General features: G+C 43.0%; 1 protein-coding gene across 1 annotated transcript in view; it reads right to left on the minus strand.

Moving 5' to 3' along the window:
- Positions 1–16,109, minus strand: part of CHD6 (chromodomain helicase DNA binding protein 6) — a 211,972-nt gene extending 195,863 nt beyond the window's left edge. Inside the window, exon 1 of the mRNA XM_015149001.3 lies at positions 16,055–16,109. The gene's annotated coding sequence lies outside the window, so the exon portion shown is untranslated. The remainder of the gene's footprint in view (positions 1–16,054) is intronic.
- Between the last annotated feature and the right edge of the window lie 9,044 nt (positions 16,110–25,153).

Below are 25,153 nucleotides of genomic sequence, written 5' to 3' on the forward strand. Positions count from 1 at the left end.
TTCCTTGCTTACACAGCTGATTACCCTCACCACGCAGGGCCTCCCTCTGGCCATGAACACAACCCAACAAGTTACATTGCATTCTTTAGTCCCTCTCCTCTTCTACTCTCCTAATGAAAACTTAGTTGTTTCCTATTTCATTTCCTTGGTGCTCTATCTCCTTTTAGTCAGCAGATTAATGACAGCAAACTGATCAAATACCCATGTCCCTAAAGTCACTCTCTCAAAGATTCTCATGAATAAACTCAGTTAAATAGAATAACATGAATTACAAGAATTTCAGGCTCTACTGTTTAATGAGACAAAGCTTCCTTTCCTCTACCCCCTCATCTCCCTCTCTCTTTCTTCCTTGCAAAGAGGAGAGGTGATGCTGGCACCACAAAAAGAAGGTGCCCATTTCACCTTCCTATGAGGCAAGCCCTTTGGTTGACCACCAGAGCAGTTTTACCTGTGGGCTTACCCCAGCCTTCATCTCACACCAAGGAGTAAAAATGCCAGTTTGCTCAAGTTTAAGGGTGTTTAATGAAACACAATCCAGTGACTGCAGTGAGCACAGTGGTTCAAGGCTGGGTGCTGGCCTGCCTTTCTTGCCTCCCTGGTGGACAGTCTCTAGACCAGCTGTGCCTCTGCACTGCTCCTCACACTGTAATGCTTTTACAAGTCAGTGGGGTTACCACCAGCATTTCTTTTTACATTAAAAAAAATAGAGAAGTTTAAAAAGGACAATTTTATAGCATGTAAATTACATTTCAATATAACATTTTTTTGGAGGCAGGGTCTCATTCTGTTGCCCAAGCTGAAATGCAGTGGCATGATCATGGGCGATCCTCTGACCTTTGCCTCCCAAGTAGCAGGATCTATCTACAGGTGCACGCCACCACACCTGGCTAATTTTTTAAATATTTTGTAGAGATAGGGTCTCAACATGTTGACCAGGCTGGTCTTGAACTCCTGGGCTCACATGATCTGCCTGTCTCAGCCCCTCAAAGTGCTAGGATTACAGGCATGCACCACTGTGCCTGGCCAAAACTATTTTTAAAAGATTAGAGAACAGAAAATCGAGTGCATCACAAGTGGTGAGAGTAAATACTGAATATTAAAATACCTGAATTACGCCAGGCGTGGTGGCTCATGCCTGTAATCTCAGCACTTTGAGAGGCCAAGGTGGGTGGATCACTTGAGGTCAGGAGTTCAAGACCAGCCTAGTCAACATGGTGAAACCCTGTCTCTACTAAAAATTAACCGGGTGGGTGGCGGGTGCCGGAGGCTGAGGCTTTAAACCTGGGAGGCGGACGTTGCAGTGAACCAAGATCATGCCACTGCACTCCAGCCTGGGCAACAGAGTGATAGCCCATCTCAGGAAAGAAAAAGAAAAACTTTGAATTAGCAATGCATACATATACACATGTGTGTGTACTAGGCACAATATAGTGTCTTTATCACTGTGAGTTATGGTCACAAGATTACAAAACTCTAGTTTCAGCAGTCAGGAGCTGGCCTAAGGTAAACTCCTTGTGCAACGAGAGCTAGCAAACCCTTTGGAATGCTTCCTTTCAAGGCATTAAGGTTGAGAAACACTGAATTAAAAAAATTCATTTTGGGCCCAGCGCTGTGGCTCACGCCTGTAATTCCAGCACTTTGGGAGGCCAAGGCAGGTAGATTGCCTGAGTTCAGGAGTTTGAGATCAGCCTGGACAACACGGTGAAACCCTCTCTCTAGTAAAATACAAAAAAAGTTAGCTAGGCTTGGTGGTGTGTGCCTGTAATCCCAGCTACTTAGGAGGCTGAGGCAGGAGAATCACTTGAACCCAGGGGAAGTAGAGACTGCAGTGAGCCAAAATCGTGCCACTGCACTCCAGCCTGGGCGAAAGAGTGAGACTCAGTCTCAAAACAAAACAAAACAAAATAATACAAAAGAATTCATTTCATGAAGCCTAACTCCCAAGATTCTATATCCAGCTGGAAATGACATAGTTAGCAAGGCCTTGCCCTGGGTTCACCTCTTCCCGTGTGTGTGTGTGTGTGTGTGTGTGCGTGCGCGCGCACGCGCGCGTTTGTATAGGCCGGGTGGGGGTGGGTAGGTAGGGGGTGTCAGGGAGAACAGGGGCTGCTAAAGAACGTGATCCTCATGTTCCTAGGCCCCTGGTTAAATATCATCTCATTCTCCATCCCATGCTTAACAATCCAACCAGTGCCCAGGTTTACACAAAAAGACGCTGAGTTCAGTTTTGCACTTGGACAGGCAGGTAGAGCTGCTGAGTGTGTGGCTGGAAATAAAGGTTTGGATCACAGGAGAGGGTAGGGATGGAAAAATAGATTCTAGAGTCATCAAAAGTTGAAACAACAACAAAGAATAGCCTGCCCAGGAAGAAGTATAAAACTAGAAGGGCACAAGACCAATAAGGTATGACTGAGGAATATTTAAAGATTAGAGGAGTCCTTAATAGTTTTTTAAAAATTAAAACCCCAGGAACTACATAATGACTGGTCATGAAAATCGGTGGTCCTCAAGAAATAGCAGAAGACTCCTAACTCTTTGTGTTGCAGATGTCTTAGAGTTGGCTATGAAAATCATTTCCTAAAGTCTCATTAACACTATCACATTTTCTTAACTAAGCATGTGGGTGACTCAAATGGCCTTAATCCTAAAACAGAAAATAACTGTCCAGATAAAGCCTCTCTGAGTCTCAGGAAGATGTGAACAAACAGGTCTGCACTGGATGTGAGGTTCCACTTTAGAACTCTGCCACCCATCTTCTCTGAGGCCAATTCCCTACCTGTGGCAGGGAGCACAGAAAGAGGTAAGCAGGGAAGAAGACTCCAGAAGCTGGGTCACACCATTTTCCAGGTGTTTTCATTTCCATTTCTGGAATCCTTGGACTACCAGGTCAAACTAATTGATACTGAAAGGTAGGGGCACATGACAACATAATACAATGCAGGATCCTTGACTGGATCCTAATGGGGGACAGGGAGTTGGGGGTGGTGAGGCTACAAGTAACATTTTCATGGGAAAATTTTAAAAAGGACTGCATATTGGGTTTTACTTCAAGTTTCCTGAGGGATATAATTACACTCTGATCATTCTATGTAGGAGAATGCCTTTTTCCTTAGGATAAATATGTAAAGTATTTAGGGGTGAAGCATTACAGTGTCTGCAAGTAACTCTCAAATGGTATTGTAAAAAAAAAGTGCATATATAGAGAGACAGAAAGTTATAAAGCAAATTTGTCAAAATGTTAATAACAGGTAGTTCTAGGTGAAGGGGAGATGGGTGCTCATGGTACTGTTCTCACACCTGTCTGTAGGTTTGATACTTTTCTAAGATACAAAGGAGTATAAATCCTTTAAGAATAAAAAAAGTTTTTAATTTCTACAGGTTCCAACTCCCTTCCATTAGAATGGAGAACAAAGAGTTGACTCAAAAACGCCTTAAAACATTCAATACTATCCCCATTCACAAATAAATGAAGTTATTTGCCAAAGAGAAACTGAATTTCAAGTGCACAAACCAAGTCAGCCTCTATACCACACTGAGTTCCTGAGTTATATAAATTAACAGAAGTTAGGTGTTATTTTTAACGTAAACCTCCCATATGTTGTTGGATACTTCATCTGAATTCTTTATTTTAAAGGATGTATTAGTACTAAGGAGTTTTTACACAAATGCCAAGGATTAATGGCAAATTTACTTATTTGTGCTAATATAGAGAGACAGCACAGATAAACCATATGTAAGACTTATTGTTTTAACTAGTGAATTTTAATTTTCATCAGAACTATGAGTAAAATTGACAAAAAAAAATTTCATTTCTATCCACTCTCATTCCTAAAGAAGATTCTATTTAACAACAAAAAGGAAAGAAGTGAAATGAAAATATCCAAAGTACTCAACAAGTATGAATACTTGACCAAAGGAAAACTGACTTTAATGCAGGCAAATAGTTTTTGAGAACCTACTATGTACAAATCTCTATGAGGAATTCAAGGTACAAAGAATGGGCCTTGCGCCCATGAGGACCACAATTTTGTAGGAAAAGACAAACATTTAGAACACTGAAGGAAAAGAATAATGGTTGACTCTGTCTCACCTTGTCCCAGCTCCTTAATGCCTCAATTCAAAGACTTCTCTTGGCCAGGTCACGGTGGCTCACGCCTGTAATCCCAGCACTTTGGGAGGCCGAGGCAGGCAAATCACGAGGTCATGAGTTCAAGACCAGCCTGGGCCAACATGGTGAAACTCCGTCTCTACTAAAAATACAAAAAATTGGCCGGGCGCGGTGGCTCACATCTGTAATCCCATCACTTTGAGAGGCTGAGGCGGGCGGATCACAAGGTCAGGAGATGGAGGCCACCCTGGCTAACACAGTGAAACCCCATCTCTACTAAAAATACAAAAACAAAATTAGCCAGGCGTGGTGGCGGGCGCCTGTCGTCCCAGCTATTCAGGAGGCTGAGGCGGAAGAACGGCGTGAACCCAGGAGGTGGAGCTTGCAGTGAGCCGAGATCGTGCCACTGCACTCCAGCCTGGGCCACAGAGCGAGACTCCATCTCAAAAAAAAAAAAAAAGAAAAAAATTAGCTGGATGTGGTGGCGGGCACCTATAACCTCAGCTACTCAGGAGGCTGAGGCAGGAGAATCACTTGAATCCACGAGGTGGAGGTCGCTGTGAACAGAGATTATGCCACTGCACTCTAGCCTGGGCAAAAGTGCGAGACTCTGTCACCAAAAAAAAAAAAAAAAAAGACTTACCTCCTAATCAGTCCATGCAATAGTATCTGAATTCCTTACTCCATCAGGCCCCTCTAAAAGAGTAGTTCTAAAACTCAGATACACATTGGACTCACCTGGGAAATTATCAAAAATCCAATATCTGAGTCTCTCCTTCAGAAAAATCTGATTTTACTGTTTGTAGCCTGGGTACTGGTATTTTTATAAGCTCTTCAGGTGATTCTAATACACTACAAAGTTTGAGCACCACTCAACCAACCTCTGGTGCTTGAGTGCAAAGTACGAGACACCCTCCTGCATTAAAACCTCTGATGACTCCTCACTGCCAACACAAACCCAAACAACTGACCATGATATTCAAAGCCTTTCTCAACATCTCCAACCTATCCCTCCTCCAGCCCCTCACCTACCAGTACTCCATGGCTCTCCACCATACTCCAGCCAGAATGAACTTACCATTTGCCTCTGAACCCCCAGCAAGATGTTTCTTATGCATAAAAGGCTCTCCAAGCTCACAAACACTAATCTGTCTCTGATTATCAAACTCCGAATCAATTTTCAAGTACCCGTTTAAAAGGTCTTCCTTTCAAAAGCCTTAACCTACTCCCCTGGCTTAATGGTTGATCCTTCTTCTTGAGTCTTAACAAAATTTGGACATAGCTGTAATCTGACATTGATCATGATGCTTGTAGTGGCAGTTTACCTTTCTGTGTCTTCTAATACAAAGTGCATTCCATAAAGGGAGAGACCATGCGCATTTATCAAGTTCCCAGGACACATGAATGGCTGAAACACAATGAATTTTCAATAACTGTTTACTAAATAAATGGGCCTCACACACTTGTGGAATAAATGAATAACAATGTAAGAAAAGACAAAGGCAATTCAATATGAAATGCCAAATTAGTTACAAAGGGAAAATCTAACTCAAGAAGTGCTGTGGGGAGAGAGATTGCTTCAGGCTGATATGGGAAGAGAAGGCTCCATGAAGACACCGGTCTTGCTCTCAAGTCTCATGGAAGGAAAATATCTGGATGGGCCAAGAGGGAGGAGCAGAAAACAATGAGCATGGGAAACAGTACAAACGCAGACCATCCCACAGGGGCAAAAAAAACCAAAAAACAAAAAACTCATTAAAAAAGCTCAGTGCTTTAAAGCAAAGGTTTACTTGCTTACACTATGTAACCATTACATATTTCTTTAAAAAGAAAAGGTACCTGCCTCGAAGGGACACACATCACTTCCACTGAAATGTCAATATCCAAAGCAAGTTACACAGTCATGCCCAATTTCAAGGTGTAAGAGAGAATGTAACCCTACCACGTGTGCTTAAGGAAGAGAACCAGAATACTGAAGAGTCCTAATGACCACACCATGAAAGAGTCTAGCACCATACCTGGCACACAGTAAGCACTCAGTGATTGACAGCTACTGTGATCATGATTATTGAGAGATCTGGGGAAAAAATCTATCCTAATAACCCTAAGTCATATAAAGCACGTGTGAAAAAAATCTTATGCACATCATTTACAAATAAAGCAAAGGTTAATTTACAAGCATTTTACCGTGATAAAAGGGAGGGATATGCTGAAAAGTTTCCATTAAGCAAAAAAATAGTAACAAGATTTACCAAAATAGAACAAGCACTGTACCACGATGAGAGAGGGACATGCCAAAACGTTTCTAGTAAAGAAGAGCTATTAAAATACCCATTCTTACTAATTTAAGACATGTAATACTTCATTGATAGTATCTTTATTATTTTAGAGAACATTTAAAAAATTACGGAGACTTTCACACATTCACTCCTAATCTCAGAGCACGCCTGTCCCATATTTCCCCCATGAAATTCTAAGGGAAATTCTCCTATGTGGGTTTTCAGGACCCTAATCCTTGGAGGTTAAGGGAAAAGTCCTATACAGCAAAATGAGAACTGAATTCTAATCAAGGCTTGACCGCAGATTAGCTCTGTGACCTCACAAACATCTACATGACTAGGACCCCATTCCATTATGCGTAATGAAAATGGATAGATGTCTTCAGAGGTACCTTCTAACTCTACTCTTCTGCAATCCTGACAAGCTAGAAAGAAGCTTTGCTTTCTTTTCAGAGAATCTAGTAATGATGGTGACCTGTGTAAGACCCGGTAACGGTTAAATCTGCCACAACCACACTCATAAGGGCAAAAACAAAGCTTAGTTCAAGAGTAAATACGCAACACAGTCAAGAACATGCAGGGAGAGCTCTGCTACATGAAAAGGTACAGACACAAAGTGCAGATAAAAATGGACAGAGTATGGTTATTTTGTGTGTAGCTTATGAAATCACAATATTTTAGTAACATCTCACACAGCATTCCAAGGACAAGTGGCAGTGATGGGAACAAACCTGAAGCAAGGAACCTCCAAACCTTTTAGGCTTAGGATCTGTCCAACTATCAGATCTAAATTCCAACACACTGGGCTTTCCAATTCTTTAAAACCCTATGGCAAGAATTCAAATACATGCCCAGAGAGCTGGGCACAGTGGCAAGACTGTAGTCCCAGCTACTCAGGAGGCTGAGGCAGGAGGATCACTTGAGCCCATGAGTCTAGCCTGGGCAACATAAGAGACCCAGTTTCTATAAAACAAAAACAAAAACAAAATACATGCCCAGAGATCTAGAACTTGACATCCTTACAAGAAAGTCAGACAAAAAAGCTCAAAGCAGCAAGTTACAAAATGTTAAGCCCCCTAATCAGTGACACTTGTGTCAAACAGAAGCACCTGCCCAGACAACCTACCACCAGTCCCTGCTCTGTGAGTATACAACCACCCTTACAACAGAAATTAATGAGAAAACAGTGCTGATCTGCAATGAACACCAACGAGAGACTACACAGCATTAACTCACGCCATAAACAAAACAGACACTGCTGCATTATAAATTTTGCTATGCTGGCAGCCTTATCCCTGATTTTTAAGGAACCTTCCAATTCTAATGTTCTATGAGTCTATAAACCACATGGGACATCCGTTACTGTCTCTCTTGCTTCAAGAGTCACTGCCTAAATGACTTAACAATTTCCTGCTTGAAAATCTAAAACCTAGTAAATATATCTAATAAAACTGCTGTATGATTAGACTCACTTTGTTATGACTGGACAGCATTTTTTAAGCTACAAGTCTACATGTGGATCTGTGTTTACTTTTTTTTTTTTTGAGATGGAGTCTCACTCTGTTGCCAAGGCTGGAGGGCAGTGGCACGACCTTGGCTCACTGCAACCTCCGCCTCCTGGGTTCAAGCGATTCTCCTGCCTCAGCCTCGCAAGTAGCTGGGATTACAGGCATCTGCCACCATGCTTGGCTAATTTTTGTATTTTTAGTAGAGTCAGGATTTCACCATGTTGGCCAGGCTGGTCTCGAACTCCTGACATCAAATAATCTGCCCACCTCACCTACCAAAGTGTTGGGATTACAGGCATGAGCCACTGGTGCCCAGCCTGTGCTTACTTCTACAGTAATTTCCTTCTTCTTGTCAATCACAACATAATTTTCAATTTTGCAATAGATTTCGATCAATATACTAGAATCAATCTTATCACTGATTTTTAGGAGTTTAAAACTTGTATTCCCCCTTTACAAGTAGATGGGGAGAGGAGACGGAGAAGAATGTGCAACCCCGAATGAACCAAAGAAACTGCTTCTATTAACAAATCAATTTTTAAAATACATTGGAAAGGGAACAGAGAATAAGACTCAGTCTTTCAAGGCAGGCTTGGTAAATGTTATTTTGAAAAAACAAGATTCCCTTTATAAAGTTAATTGATAAACCTGATATCCTTTGTATGGTAAAAATATCCATTACTGGTCTAAAGTAATGGGAACCCCCATAGCCAGTAGTTTTTATAGAGAACAGGAGAACTACAGTGTTACACTTAAAAGCTGCCTATCTTCAATCTTAGTATGAAAGAAAAAAGCTTCAAAAGCCATGTTGAAAGACATCATGCATGTTAGTCATAGACAGGAAGGGTCATAAGGCCCTGCTGAAACAGCTACCTTGATTTTTGTAAAGCCTTACAAGACACATCTAAATTTATTCTCTCATCTTACTATTTTCTGAACATTCAAATCAACTTTCAGATAAAAATAAAGAGACAAATATAAATAGGTAAATAACTGTCAAATTTTATTACACGGTTTGCTTAGACTTGTTTTAGGTTAAAGGACAATCTTGTTTCCTATTATATTTTCCTTCACAGACACAGAAAAAAAACCACCTTTGCTCCAAAGAGTCTACGTAGAGATGCTAAAGGGTCTAGAGCTGTGCTGTTCAATAGTGGTACCACTGGCCATGTGTGGCTATTTAAATTTAAGCTAATATTAAATAAAACTTAAAATTCTCATCCTCAGTCATACTAGCCACATCTTAAGGACTTGAAAACCATCAGTGGCTAGTAGTTCCCATGCAGATACTGGACACCTCCATCATAACAGGAAGTTCTACTGAACAGTGCTGATCTAGAACAATGTTTCTCAAATTTCAATGTGCACAAAATCATCAGCATGTTAAAACACAGACTCCTGGGAACCCCAGGTGGTCTATTTCAGTAGGTCTGGAATGGGGCCCCAAAACTTGCATTTCTTTTTTTTTTTTTTTTTGAGACAGAGTCTCACTCTGTCACCCGGGCTGGAGTGCAATGGCGTGATCTCAGTTCACTGCATCTCAGTTCACTGCAACCTCTGCCTCCAGAGTTCAAGCGATTCTCCTGCCTCAGCCTCTGGTGTAGCTGGGATTACAAATGTGCACCACCATGCCTGGCTAAGTTTTGTATTTTTAGTAGAGACAGGGTTTCACAATGTTGGCCAGGCTGGTGTAGAATTCCTGACCTCAGGTGATCCACCTGCCTGGACCTCCCAAAGTGCTGGGATTACAGGCGTGAGCCACCACACCCGGCAAAACTTGCATTTCTAACATGCTCCAAGGTAATGCTGAAGTTTCCCAACACTATGATTAGTGAAGAACTAGTTTTTGTTTTTGCTCGTTCCCAATCTACGGCCAAGACTTTCATAAAACACCAGAAAAAATGAATTTCCAGGAAAAAATAAATTAAAAAGGACTACAATTATAAACTAATTGCTTTTATTATTAGATTCAACAAACCATTTTTCTAACCATCTGCTATAAAAGCATCTACATGCTTCTTTTCAAGTTCTGTACTCACTTTGTCAGACAGGTAAGCAGTCCACAGACCTGCAGGAATCTGTAGACTACTTTTAGTAGCCTGATCCACAAGAGCTTATTTTTTTTACATTTTTACACTTATCTTTCTGGAGCTGGTCATTAATGACCTCTTTCATATCCTCTATCATTTCCTCAGTACATTTTTACAACTCAAGGCAAAACTGTTAATTCCATTAAGCAAAATACCCCTAAATCCCTTAAGTGATATTATACCAGGTTTAAAGTAGCAATCTAATGGTGTCATCACTTATAATGTGATCTGATTCTATCACGGGATCAACAATAATGATGGCTTAACTTTTTCATCCAAACCCATAGTTTAATTTAGACTGCCAACAGTGCAAGAATTGCTAAGCCAAAATACACAATGAGCAATAATAAAGTCTCTGTGTTAAATTATGCAAAATTCTTTCCGTAAATAAAATCTATGATCTAGACTTAGCTTACCAGACATAATCCTTCAAAGTATTTCTTAGAATACTGATGGTTTTTCTTGGATCCAAAGTAGAGTCCAGATATATTTCTTTACTCATATACACTTAAGGAAGGAACAAACCAAATAATCAAGTCAATGCCCTTCACCATCTGCCTAAAGCTTAGGTATTTTCCCTAATCTAATTATTATTATCTATTATTAAACAAAATAAACTGATTTTTCTTCTATTCAACTTCTGGTCTGGCCCAACAAAAAAATCTCCAGAATAACTTTAAGTTTACCACCTCCTAGAGTTATTCTTAGAATTTTTTTGTTACTCTAATATTGTTTTAGCAATTTGCTTGACTTATTAAGTAAACAATAAGGCTCTGAGAACTTTAATATAAAATCCTTTTTATATAGTAACACCTGGTTTTGTATGTATGTTCTCTGTAAAATTTTTGGCAGTCTAAAAATAAGCTTTTATGTTCAACCACACATTATTTTAACGAAGAACTCCACTAAAAATCAGCACTAATGGAAGTTGCAAAGCATTTCATAAAAGTCTGGGGAATATAAAAAATGGAGGGCTTCTTTTAATTATTCTTCAGTGTAAGAAAGAAAATCCCTTTTCCTCCTAACATATTGAATGAAGCAATAGCAGAATTAGTAAGAAGTAGTATTCAAAGCAAGAAAATGTCAGGCGCATTTGCCATAGCCACCCTTCTAGTCCCATCTGCAGAGGCAGATGTGTGAAAACGAGAAGCCGAGGACCCTCAAGAGCCCCCATGTCTCCCATTCCAACCTTTAACTCTATCAGGCTGCAAGGGCAAGGGCAAGGAACACTTCCATGTGATCGCAGGGAGGGAAGAATTTGGGGGATAATCCCAGGGAATGCCTGAATGCTGCCAGAGGGATGCAGTTCTTCCCCAAGCCCAGGCCAACTGATCAAGGCTGAGATCGCAGAACTTGCTAAAGGACAAAAAAGGTCCAAAGAAGTCAGCATCCAGGCAGAAGATTTTGTTCATGCAAAGCAGTTGTTCTAGAATGACCTAAATTAATGACCCTTAGTATTTTTTTGTATGCTGGTGGAAAGGTATGGGGGTAGGGGTATGAGAGTCACGGATCCGTTTGAGAATCACAAAAAGCAATGGACTGTCCGCTTATAAAATACGCAGACACAAACAAAAATTTGCATACTATTTTGGGGCTTTCACAGACCAGCCAAAGACTCCCTAGGGGTCCACGAACTACAGGATAAAAAGCCTAAACCTTTAGGTAGGAACTAAAGATCTCTGTTACCACAGTAGCTGGAACTTTTAACCTGAAGCCAGGCTTTTACATAAAGACAATCTTAGAATTAAAAAAAAAAATTCCAAAACCAAAATACCTTGGTCACATAGTATATAAGAAAATCCAAAATATATTAAAAATTTAACTACTTGATAAAGAATAACATATTTGATCCATAAAGTGCGATCAGCGACTATCCCTTACAAGTATCCTTAATAAAGGGGTAAAACAAATGGAAATCTTCCTTTACTTATTTAGAAAATTCAAATATGTATCCATCGCTTTCTACTTATGTTTGGATTCTTGTCCTGGTTATCTTACAATTTGACTTCCTAGCATCCTGAAATTTTCAAATGCTGTCTTAGTATATTATTGAAATAGATAACAAAAGCACCACAGGAGTCCGTTGAAAACTTAGGTTTGTTCCTTGCTAAAATTTCTAAGTCCTTCATTATGACTATAAAGAAAAAACGTTCAATTTAAAAAAAAAATCCTGACTCTTCAAAATAGGAGCGATTTAAGTTATATCATATACACTCCATTACAAATTCTAAAGATTGCAAAATAGAACAGTGATGGCAAACAACATAATGAATAAATGTAAGAGGATGCACAGAATCACTATTTACTGACTGTAAAAACCAACAAATACAGGTACTACAGGCAAAAATAAACATTTTTCTTTGGATTTTATGCAGATGATTTAGTTCAGAAACAGGGACAAGCATGGATATTTTAAAATAACTCCATTTTACTACCTTCAGGACTTTTATGGAAGTAACAGAATTTCTCATGAGGGTATCAACGCCTCCACAACATGAACCGAAGAAAAGAACATTTTGGCAAAGGAAAAAGTGACTGCATTCTCCCTATACTTCATGGTTATTACTGTACCAGGGTACACCTGAACTCCTAAGTGCCCCAGGAAGACCACCCCTACACCATGGAGACAAAGCGGGGGAAAGGGTGTCCTCACTGTATTTCAACACTCCTCTTCAGTGACAAATTCCTGAAACGGAAAAGTAAAAATTGATGCACGTGTAGAACTTAGGGAAGGTGTGTTAGTTAACTAACCTAACACCATACCACTAAAATACAACAGTACGCTTGAGCTTTTAAACAGATCTTTAGAGAGAACTATTGGTGAAAAGGACATGTCTTGGATACAGATAATCTGGGTTCAAATTCTGGCTCTATCATTGATTACCTTTATGGCCTTTAATAAGTTACTTCATTTCTCTGAGCTGCAGCCCAGCCTCATGAAGTGGCTATGAAAGCAAACGTATTTTTCCCAACTCTGTAGCCCCAGTATCTGGGTGAGTACTGGACAAACACTAGGTATTCAATCAATGCTAGTTCTTTTTGCTCCACTCACAAGTATGTCACATTCCACTGCAAAAAAAAAAAAAGTTCTCTAGGGAAGAGATATCTCAGCCCTAGCTATCATTTTGTGTATTTCAAAGAGTTTTCAATATAATAACCTGGTATAGAAGAAGGCAGGCAATCCTATGGAATTCACTCCACCTCTCACTAGAATTAAACTAAAGCTCTGCATGAGCAATGAAGTATAAGAGAATCATTAAATATGTATTAAAAACAAAACTATTTCAAGCCGCCTTATACCAGGCAGGGAAAGGGGAAGGACGGAGGGAGAGTACAGCCTCCTCAGTTGATATGGATATACTGTCACTGTCCTATACCAAAGACATTTTTGCAGGTAGAATCTCTGAATCCTTAAACTTGTTCAAAGAGATTCAGAACATGGGTGGTCCGTGAGTGATCTCATTTAGTAATTACCAATTAAAGTCTTTCCATGAAAGGTGAAAAACATAGGCACCTACAGGGAGAATCAAGCCTGATGTTGTGGAACCTCATGGTATAACACAGGAAGACATAACCACAAACTCTGCTTGGGGCAAAGCCATACTTCCAAGAAAACCAAAACATTTCTTTGAAACTTACATAAACCAAGGAGCTCTCCAAGACATAGTAGCCCAAGGGCCGCCTGTTGTTTCTAACAGGTTTTCTGCAATGTTAGAGCAAAATCATAAATAAGATGTGGTTTCTAATGAGATATGATTCTGCTTCAGGTTTTCTTTGGTATTTGAAATATACAAAAAGTAAATCAATAAATACAAAAACAAAACTGCCAAAGGTTCTTCCAGAAATGCAGCAGTTAGTCGTATTTCTCCCACTTCACTTCTAACTTGTCTTTCAATTTCTTGTGTGGTTTGCCTCAACTAATACATTGATGAGTTCAGAGAACTTCCAACTACACGAATAATAAATTATAAAAATTATAAAGACATAGAATATTTAAAAGTTATAAAAATGATCATATTGAAAGAGTCTGCAGTGCTACTAAATGTAACAGAAGAGCTAAATGTGAAAAGCAAAGAAACAACTGCAGAATAAAAAACGTGACTCCAGGGAAACTGTGATACCACACTGAAACACAACTCAATTTCGCAACAGATCCAGATTTACTTCGCCCATGGCCAGACTGCACCAAGAACAGTACTGTAGTTTGGTTATTAGTAGAGAGACTCCAAAGCTAACAGAAAGGTGGGGAAAGATGTGTGCAGGCTAGCTTTTAGTCGCCCACTAATCGAGAAAAAAAGTTTAAATTCAAAAGAACTTATAATTCACCTATGAAATCTGCCCTGGAACAAAAAGAACTCCAAAATGAATAATCTTACCACTCCGCATTTTCCCAAGGCCTTTGGTTATAATGATGCATTGCTTATAAGAAACCACCTGCTCTGTTTGGCATAAATCATGTTACTTGAGGATTCATGCCTAATCATTTTATCACACACAGATCTCAAATCTTCTTTCTGTTGCCAGAGAGCCATAAAGTTCACAAAAACTCTCTCTCTGAGGTTGCCAACCTGATTTTCCAATTTGGCTTATAGTCAAACTCGACTGTGCCATGAAATCAATGGGACAGACCCCCAGTAAGTCACACAGCTCACATCAGCCTAGGGAGCAAAACCAAGTGGTCTGCCCCGGTTTTTTTCCCCAAACGCCACAAACACATTTCCACAAAGTACATCGAAATTGGGGTCTCACTGGGATGGTACTCTTACATACCATCTGGGAAACCATAATCAAATCTCGGGCAATATTTCAGACATCCTGGAAACTGTAAATATTTAAAATGTGTATTTCCTGTGTTCGTGGATCTGCCACCAGAAACGAGGAGTTTTCAGGGGGTGGGAAATAAGGCACACACAGTCCCAGAGAGATGCTCAGAGATGCCAAGGATTCACCAGAAACCTTGGCCAGATTACTAATGCTCCATAAACCCTAATTTGGAGAACAGGGGCCTACAAGATCAAAATTGAATTATACTGCCTTATTAGATCCCACACAACTGAAACCATAGTCACATTAGTCATAACTGGAACTAGGAATACTTTATGTACACAAATATAAAGTGCCTGCTATGCATTTTTAATTGTATCAAATAAAACTGAAGCTGCAAACTAACTCAAATTTCAATTATCTCACTAGTGAGGGGATTTCCTAATAACGCCTTTTAAAAAAACCCAAGTAGCTGCCAACCCTCTGCACATCCGACAGGCATGTCCCTGGAAATCTGGGCGCAACGGACTCCGTTACTTCTCAACAGCGAAGAAAATAAATACCTTGAAGAGGACAGATAGATCTTTTTTTAAAGCTCAAACATGCAATCTAATAATGCACAAAACTTGGCAGCGGGGTTGCAGGACCCCTCCAGGGCTCCAATTTTCGGGGCGAGTGCGCGCTAGTGCGTAAGAAGGGGGCGGAGGGGGTGCGCGATCCGAGGCCGCGCCGGGGCCCCCGCCCCCTCCCGGAGCAGCAACCTGGCACCAGCCCACCCTCCTCCACCCCTGCAAACAGACGCAGGACGCGAATAGAGCAACTTCTCCGCGGGGGCGGCGGCGGGAATAGCGGTCACCCCCGCCCCGCCCCAGCGCGGCCCGGCCCGGGGGTCCCACCGCGCCCGCCCCGGGGGGGCCTCTGCACGCCCCGCCCCCGGCCGCAAGGCCCGCGGCCGGGGTCTGCCCGGACCCCCGCCCCTGCGCGCGGCCCGCAGCGGCGCACTCCCAAGGACGGCCGCCCGACCCAAGCGAAAGCGGGAGCGGGAGCCGGAGCAGGAGCCTGGCGCGGCAGAGGCCGCCCCTCTCCCCAGGCCGCAGGCCGCCGCCTGCCCTCCGCCAGGCCGCCCGCCCGCCGGCCGCGCTCGGACCCCAGCCCGGCCGGGCCTGGACGCCGCCGCAGCCCCTCATCCCGGCTCCATTCATAGGGGCACCCTAGCCCGGCCGGCGGGGCGGGGCCGGGGACCCGCGGACAAGGCCGGTCCGCCGAGGCCAGGAAGGAAAATAAAAAGTTAAGAGAAGAACTTACCTAAAATGGCTCCTGCAGCAGCCAAAATACAAACAGCTATTATTTGGTGAAGTTTAGCTCAGACACCCTGCAAGGACACCCTAACCCATCTCGGGCCCGCCTTCCCTGTCGCGCCATTGGGCTTCGCCGGTCCAAAACACAGAACCATTGGTCTTGCCGGCTGCCGCTCAGGCAGAAGCCCATTTCAAGCTTGCTTGCAGGGGCGAGTGATGGGCTCGCTCCATTGTGCTCGTATTTGCATGGATGTGATCGCGGCCTTGATTGGTCGGCGCTGAGACTGCCCCGCCCCCTGCCTCGTGCCCCCCGCCTTGGAGACGCCGCTGCGCGCGGCCCCGCCCCCTCGGGACTAGCGGCGGGGCCACGGGGGCGGGGCGGGGCCGGGGTCCCGGGGGCCGAGGGGGCGGGGCGGGGTCTTGCACGCGACGGATCGCAGGCAGGGGGCGGGGACCTGGGGCGCGCGCGGAGCCCGGCGGGCGTTCAGCCCGCAGGTGGAGGTCTCTCAGGTAGCTGGCTAGCTCTCTGGAAGACCTGGGGCTGGCGTCTCCGCGGGTGGAAGAGGATGTGGCTGGGGTCCCGCGACACAGGGGTTCCGCAGGGGCCGAGGTCATGCCAGCAAATGCAAGGAGAGGCGAGGGACCCGCAGGTCAGGAAAAGAAGATGCTGAGTGGCCAAGGAAACACAGGAGCAGCCTGCAGCCGCGTCTCCTGCCGTTCAGCCCGGCTCACTGGCACTCCTGGCTCCTGACGGGCTTCTTCCCAAGGCCCCGCGCACCCGGGAGTTTTCCAGCCCCGCGGACCCTGCAGCGCCTTGGCTAGATCTCCGTGAAATCAGGTGTCGAGATATGGTACATTTATTTTCGGGCCTGTCGCCCCTACCATCCTTGTAGCATCCTCAAGGACAGGGCCTAGTGTTTGGCAGAGATTCAACTAATTGTTACACTCTCGAATTCATTCGTTAGCAGCTAATCTTTGAGTGCCCGCAAATTCCAGACATTGATATAAAACGGGATATTGCAGTCAACAAGACAAAGCCCTTGCTTTCATGGAGTAGGCGAAAGACTAAATACAAGGGGCAGGTAGTGATAAATGCTGTGAAGAAAATAGATAGAAGAAAGGAGGGAAATTAGACCAAGGTTTAGGAATTAGGAAATTCCTAAATTAAGAAAGGAGGGATGGAGAGTTTGCGCTGCCTGGCTGAATACTCTGTATGGCATCTCATTACTGCCCCCTCCCACCCTGACCTTGGCAGCCACCTGCCCTCCTCGCGCCCTGCTTGCCCATCGTGTTTCCTAAGCACCGACTAAAAAACTGATTGGATTCTGACTGTAGAGGCTTATTCTACCTCAGTTAAAGCAGGAATGATCTGAGTCTGATGATTCTAAGAGCAGTTTGTGGGATACATTTAGGATAAGCACATTTTGACTGTGTCAGGGGCCATGATAATGATTTAGCGGAGCCTTACTGTACCCCCAGAGAGAGAGTATTTTTAGCTTCTTTGAAATCCCAGTTTTCCGATGGCTTTCAGCCTGTGGCCCTAACTCTCTTGTGAGTAACACTCTTCACTTCTTGGCAGACACAAGAGATTTCTCCAGCTTGAAAACAGAGGCAGCAGCCCCCTGCTGCCTATCTCTCTCATTTGTGTGCATTTCTGTCATTTGACTCAAGGCTGGCCAAGATGTCTCATGGTCTTTCTTTCCTCGTCTTTCTTCCTCCCTTAAACAGATATTTATTAGGCACCAACTATGTTCCAGGTATTGTTCTAGACACAAGGGATGCAGCATTAAACAAGACAAATAAAATCTTTGCCCTCAAGGAGCTTACAATCTAGTTGAGGATGAGATAGAGAGTTATGCATAGATCCTGAGGATCTCCAATTTTGCCAAGCTGCTGGTGAGTGAGTATACTGAGGGTGACCCGCCTGCTGCTGCCTCCTGGGGACAGCATGCTTGACCTTCTGAACCAGCTGCTTCAGGAGCTGAAGTTGAAGCTGAGGCAGGACCAGGCAGCTGGTAGCCACAGCCTCTCCAGCTCAAACACCAGAATTACAGGTTCCAAAGCTCTCAACAGTGCCCATGGTACTCTTGGCTCTCATGTCTTGAAAGAGGCTGGGAGCAGAGTTGGTTTTTTGTTTGTTTGTTTGTTTTTGTTTTTTTGAGATGGAGTCTCACTCTGTTGCCCAGGCTGGAGTGCAGTAGTGTGATCTCAGCTCACGGCAAGCTCTGCCTCTGGGGTTCACGCCATTCTCCCACTTCATTCTCCTGAATAGCTGGGACTACAGGCACCCGCCACCATGCCCGGCTAATTTTGTTTTTGTATTTTTAGTAGAGACGGGGTTTCACCGTGTTAACCAGGATCGTCTCAATCTCCTGACCTCATGATCCGCCTGCCTTGGCCTCCCAAAGTGCTGAGATTACAGGTGTGAGCCACTGAGCCTAGCCAGGGAGCAGAGTTTTATCAGAGACAGATTTGGTGGGTCCTATGTGGGAGTCAAATGACCCTTCCTTTGCATAATAAAGTCTCTTGCCTACAAAAATTGAAATAACATAAATGAGGTGGTACTCTAGACAGAAAGAGGAGCATGTATGTACCAATGCAAGAGGCAGCCTGGGGAGGTGTGAGAGCCAAGAGGGAGATGGAAGGTAGACTTGTCAGTAATTGCTGTTCTTAAACATTGAGAAAAGTCAGCAGCACATAAGAAGTTAGATATACACAGAGACACAATATTAAGTCACCAAAAAAGAAATCAATAGAAGTATATGACTGATTCACAAATGGGTGGGACAGGTACAACCAAAGGAACAGTCTGGGGACTGCATTTAGGAGAGGTGGCAGGCTTGACCTTATCCAGTGAGAGTCAGGTCTGCAGAACTGAGAGGAGTTAGTGGAGTCTGACCCAAGGTACTTCATCAGGAACCAGTGGGGAGGAACTGGAGGGGAAAGGGAAACAGAGACAGCTAAGTTGCTTTTAGCTGTACCCATTCATGGCAGTGTCTTGGCCTGCGTCTCCAGAAACAGAGCCTGATTCTATAGCGTAGGAGTAAAGCAAAAGGAGTAAAGTAGGGAGGAAGGAAGAGCCAATACCAGGATGGTTATTAATCTGGCCTCCACTAAGTATGGCTGATTGCTTCTGCTCAAGGGATTATCCTCTGAGAAGCCATATAAAATGAGTCTCAGAATAGCCTATGGGAGGGGGAAGGGAAGGAAATCTATCCATCAGCTCATCTCATTGGATAAAGACTCACACCAGTTGTTCATGCATAGGTGCCAAGTGGGCTTCTGCAGTGTCCCAAAACTCAGTGTCAACAGGGAACCTAGCAAGAGGCACGTGGCAGGGCCACGAGGCAAAGTACTGTCAGGGTGCAGCTGTGTGAAGTCAGATGGTGCCCACGCAGAGCTTGATGCCACAGCAGCTGCTGGAACGAAAGATGATTGATGCTACAAGGGTGATGCCAGTGATGCACAAATTTTTGTACCATATAGTGTGCCCCATTTCTAAAGGGCCCCAGAAAAGCAATCCTTAGGAGCTCTGAAGGGAGCCACAGAAGGGCTTCCAGCAATTCTAGAACTTTCTTATAGTAACACCACAAAGAAAGAGTTGCATCCCACCTGACTCTGTTCTCTCTTGCCTTCATGTCTCTGTTCACTTGTCTGTTTCCTCTATTAGACCATGAGCTTCTTTATTGTTCTTGTTGATATACCTGTGGCAGGAAAAATAACTCTTTTCACCAGCCCATTTCATTTTCCTCCTAGGTTCATAATAAAACTACATTTCTCAGTAATCAGGTAGGCCCATGTAACTGAGCTCTGGGTAATGGAATCTGGACAGAAGTGGTAAATATATCCCATTTCTGGACATCCCCTAAAAACTCCCATGAGATCTTCCAAATTTCTCCTTTCCTCATGCCTGGCCAGGTGCAAAAATATTGAGTGGAGGACTCAGAGGCCCCAGAAAATGGCAATGGTGGCTCACTGCATAGAGTAGAACCTCTGTGCTCACTTGCACTGGATCATGTTGTAAGCAAGAAATAAAATGTCATGGTGTCAAGTCACTGAAATGTGAAGGTTGTCTGTTACAGCTATTAGTATACCCTGTCTGATACAGTACTTGTCTAACTTCATTTGATTCCATGTCACTCCAGGGCAGGGACTGTGTTTGTAACTCAAGCACAAGTGCAATGCGTGGCACATAGTAAGCGTTTCTTGAAGTATGGACAAGAGTGAATGAGCTGATACCTGAGCCTGGTCTCAAAGATCAGAGGTAGAATGCCAAGCAAGGTGGCAAGTAGAAAGTGTTCCTTGAAGGGGGCATAGCATGTGTAGAGGTAGAGAAACTAGGGAAAATAGAGTCAGTTCTCAGCACTGCAGAAGGGTCATGGATATGGTTAGGGTGAGGCTAGAAAGAAGGCAAGGGCCAGATCACGAAAAGTCTTGTATGTTACATGAAGGAGTTTGAAATTTACCCTACAGGAATCATTCAAGGATTTAAAACAAGAATGTGATGTCATCAAGTTTATCTTTAACAAACATCTCTCTAGCTACCTGGAAAAGGATGGATTAGAAAGGGAGAGTCAAAAATACAAAAAATTTTTACAGCAACATTTCATCTTCTCAAGTCATTTGTCCCATAAGATTTTCCACTAAAAAGAGGTTTTGGGGACAAGTTAGTTTGGGAAGTTGAGTATACTGTAGCCCCTCCTGGAGGTTCTTGGAGATTCCTGTTCACATATTAAAAACCCTGAGAGGTCCTGCACTAATAAAATCTGTTAAAGTTTAATGTAATAATTCTCAAAATTATTTGACCACAGAACCCTTTCTTCATTGAACACCTATTAAAACTGGTATCACAGCTGGGCGTGGTGGCTCATGTCTGTAATCCCAGCACTTTGGGAGGCCTAGACGGGTGGATCACGAGGTCAGGAGATTGAGACCATCCTGGCTAACACGGTGAAACCCCGTCTCTACTAAAAATACAAAAAATTAGCTGGGCGTGGTGGTGGGCACCCGTAGTCCCAGCTACTCAGGAGGCTGAGGTGGGAGAATGGCGTGAACCCAGGAGGCAGAGCTTGCCGTGAACCGAGTTTGTGCCACTGCACTCCAGCCTGGGCAACAGAGCAAGACTCCGTCTCAAAAAACAAACAAAAAAAACTGGTATCACTTAGGACTCAATTTGCCTGCATAAATATGAGAAAATGATATAAAAAGATTAAAGTTGATTTCTGTCTTACATAAAAGAAATTTGGGAAGCAGGCCATCCAGGGGTGGCATGGCAGCTCTCCGGTACCTTCGGGAATCCAGGCTTCAATGTTTTTGCTCCATTATCCTTAGCTTTCATTCCCAAGGTCACTTCATGGTCCAAAATGGCTGCTGGAGCACCAGTCCACATGTCCTTGGAAGGAAAAAGGAAAGGCAAAGTAGAAAAAGTGGAGTTGAGTCCCTTAAACAACCTTCCTGGAAATACTACACATTTTTGCTTATGTCTCATTGTCCAGAACCTGGTCATGTGACCATGCCAAGCTGCAAAGGAGGCTAGGAAATCTGGTCTTTTATTTTGCTTTTCTATGTGCCAAGTTAAAAATTGGGTCTGTCACTAAAGAGTTGAGAGACTCAACTAGCAGTTTCTGGCACAATGCCCTACAGAAATAATGTTCCACAGAACCTAAATTGGGATAAAATGACTAAGTAAGGAGATTGATTTTTTAAACATTTTTAGCAGCTTTATTGTGGTATAATTCACATACCATACAATTTGCTTACTGCAAGTATATAGTTTGACGATGTTTAGTAAGTTTATACAGTTGTGCAACCATCACCACAATCCAGTTTTAGAACATTTCTGTCACCCTCAGAAGTTCCTTGTTCCCACTTGCAGTCAATCTCCACTCCCACCCCCAGGCCTGAGAAACCATTGATCTGCTTTCTTCTTTAGAGTTCTGCCTTTTTAAGAAATGTCATATAAACAGAATAGTACAATATGTAGTCGTCCGTGTCTGGCTTATTTCACTTAATGTAATAATTGTGTAGTTCATTGTGTTGTAGAGAGTTTTGTCAGTTTGTACTTTTTAAAATTGCTTGAATGGCATTCCATTGTCTGCATATGCCACCTTTTGTTTATCACTTACCAAATGATGGACATTCAGATTGTTTCCACATTGGGACTATTATGAATAATGCTGCTATAAACCTTCAAGTAGAAGTCTGTGTGTGGACATATGTTTTCATTTCTCTTGGGTAGATGCCGAAGGAGATTGGTGTTTAAAATTGAATTCGTTCATTGAAAAGATATTTATTGAGTGTCTATTACTGACAAGTACTGTGCTAGATGCCAGGGATACAGTAGTGAATAAAATTTGACACAAACTCAGCCCTCATGGAGCTTGCAGTCTATAGAAGAGAAAGGCATTAGTCCAGTAGTCATGTGAATAAATGTAACATCACAGCAGTGGTAAGTGTATGCCATAAAGGAGGGGTATAAGATACTGTGAGAGATTATGCTAGAAGGATCTGCCTTTGTCAAGGAGGTCAGGAAAGCTGCCCTTGAGCTGAGATCTGGAGTGTGTGAGAATGTAGTCACGCTGATTTCTGTGTTTCAAAGTAATATATCTTAGGAAGCCATATACTTATTTCCAGTAATGCTGCCCTTGCAGACATGTCTGAGCCAGTTTATAGATATGCTGGTCTTGGGCCTATTTATGCTTAAAGTCTCTGTGTTTCAATCTCTCAGAGTTTTTGAAAACTGTGAAGCAAACACAACTCTCTGTCAGTAAAGGTACATTTTCAGTCATTTCTCTCTCTCTCTCTTTTTTTTTTTTTTTTCAGAGACAGGATCTTGCTATGTTGCCCAGGCCAGTCTCAAACTCCTGGCCTCACGCAATCCTTCTGCCTTGGCCTCACAAAACACTGGGATTACAGGTATGAGTCGCTGTGCCTGGCCCATCTCTTATATTATTTTCTGTATGTTTGAAATATTTCGTGATTAAACATCTTAAAAATGTACTTTTTAGTTCCCTTGAGAATTGTACCTGCCAAGCAGCCCGGCCTTTCTTGTCAGACCCTGACCTTGTTCTCTCTCTGTGGGAAGAGGAGTCATGATGAGAAAGTGACTTCTGGAACCTGGAACTGAGGGGATGATGCTAATAGCCAGTGTTCTGGAACTATACTGGTCCAATCCCTGTATCTCCACTGTAGGGGTGAATCTGCCACGAGGCATTCTCCTTCCAGAAGCTCCATTCTCCAGAACAAAGCTGGATAGACTAGTTAAGCCCACAGGCTTTGAAGCCCTACAGATGTGGTTCAAATCTCAGCTGTACCACTAGTGTCCTTAAGAAAGTCACTTAACAGGCCAGGCATGGTGGCTCATGCCTGTAATCACAGCACTTTAGGAGGCTGAGGTGGGTGGATTACCTGAGGTTGGGAGTTTGAGACCAGCCTGGCCAACATGGTGAAACCCTGTCTCTACGAAAAATACAAAAATTAGCTGGGCATGGTGGCACACACCTCTGTAATCCCAGCTACTCAGGAAACTGAGGCAGGAGAATTGCTTGAACCTGCGAAATGGAGGTTGCAGTGAGCCAAGATTGTGCCACTGCATGCTAGCCTGGGTGATAGAGTGAGACGTCATCTCAAAAAAAAAAAAGAAAGTCACTTAACTTACAGTTTCTTGATTCCAATAATAGGGTTGTTGTGTGGATTAAATGATTCATGCCAGGTGCTTAGCACATGGCAACTGCTCAACAAACTGGTTATTAGTATATAATTATTACAGCCTTTCCTCTGCCTCCCATTTCCCCATGTTCTGTATAGACTTTCCCCCTTTGTTGACTTGCTGTTTTTGAAACATTAATTCCATTGATTGAACTGAAGTCAATCTCTGTTCTTGTGTTTGGCTTGGGGAACCTTCTGTCTTTTGGAGTGCCTTCTGCTGATATATGGCCTCCATCCCTCATGAATTAATCTCACTGATTTAACTCTTACAGTGCCACAGAGCTCTCATTCTCACCCATGTATAGCACTACCGCTATTTTGATTTTTAAAATCCAAGGTTATATATAAAAATGACTGCAGTCCCTTTCAGTTACTATGATTTATGGAAAATCACACCTCAAATGTTCTTGGGCAGGATTTTTCAAAAACACTGGTCACACTACCCTGAAACAGCTTCGTAAATCCTTCATTCTTGCTCAACAGTGTACTTTCCTGCAATGACCATTAGACAGTTTCAGCGATAAAAACTTGCTTAAGGCCGGGCGCAGTGGCTCACGCCTGTAATCCCAGCACTTTGGGAGGCTGAGGCGGGTGGATCACTTGAGGTCAAGAGTTCGAGACCAGCCTGGCCAATGTGGTGAAACCCCGTCTCTACTAAAACTACAAAAATTAGCTGGGCATGATGGTGTGCATCTGTAACCCCAGCTGCATGGGAGGCTGAGGCAGGAGAATCACCTAAACCTGGGAGGCGGAGATTGCAGTGAGCTGAGATAGCACCATTGCACTCCAACCTGGGCAACAGAACAATACTGTCTCAAAACAAACAAACAAACACAACAACAACAACAAAAAACTTTCTTAAGCTTTTTACTAAGCCTCAAGTTGCTGTGGAATCCTTTTCTTTATGTGTGCAATTCTGCCATCACCTTTACTGACCAATTTGGAGAGGCTACCATCTGAAAACTGGTAATAAAAACAAGCAACACTGTTGTACATACTAGAAACAAAAAACTATAGTTTTAAAAAATGAATTAGTTTCCATGTTTTTGCTGAGGTGAAGCATGGTAGCTGTCCTTCCAGTTGGCCCCCAGTGATACTCATCTGCTGGGATTCAAACCCTTATACTGCCCTCTCCCGTACTGAATAGAGCTGATTTATATATGTAACCAGTAGGATATTGCAGAAGTGACAGAGTGTAACTTCCAATGCTAGTCATAAATGGCATTGCAGCATCTGTCTTGCTCTTTTGGGTAATTTGCAATGGGTAGAGTCCATTTTCATGACATGAGGACATTCAGACAGCCTTATGGAAAAAGTCTTTGTGGCAAGGACTCAAGACCTCTTGTCAGGAACCATATGAATTGGCCATCTTGGAAGTAGATCCTCCATGCCTAGTCAA

This window comes from Macaca mulatta, chromosome 10 (genome assembly GCF_049350105.2).
Source record: "Macaca mulatta isolate MMU2019108-1 chromosome 10, T2T-MMU8v2.0, whole genome shotgun sequence".
Lineage (NCBI taxonomy): Eukaryota > Metazoa > Chordata > Mammalia > Primates > Cercopithecidae > Macaca > Macaca mulatta.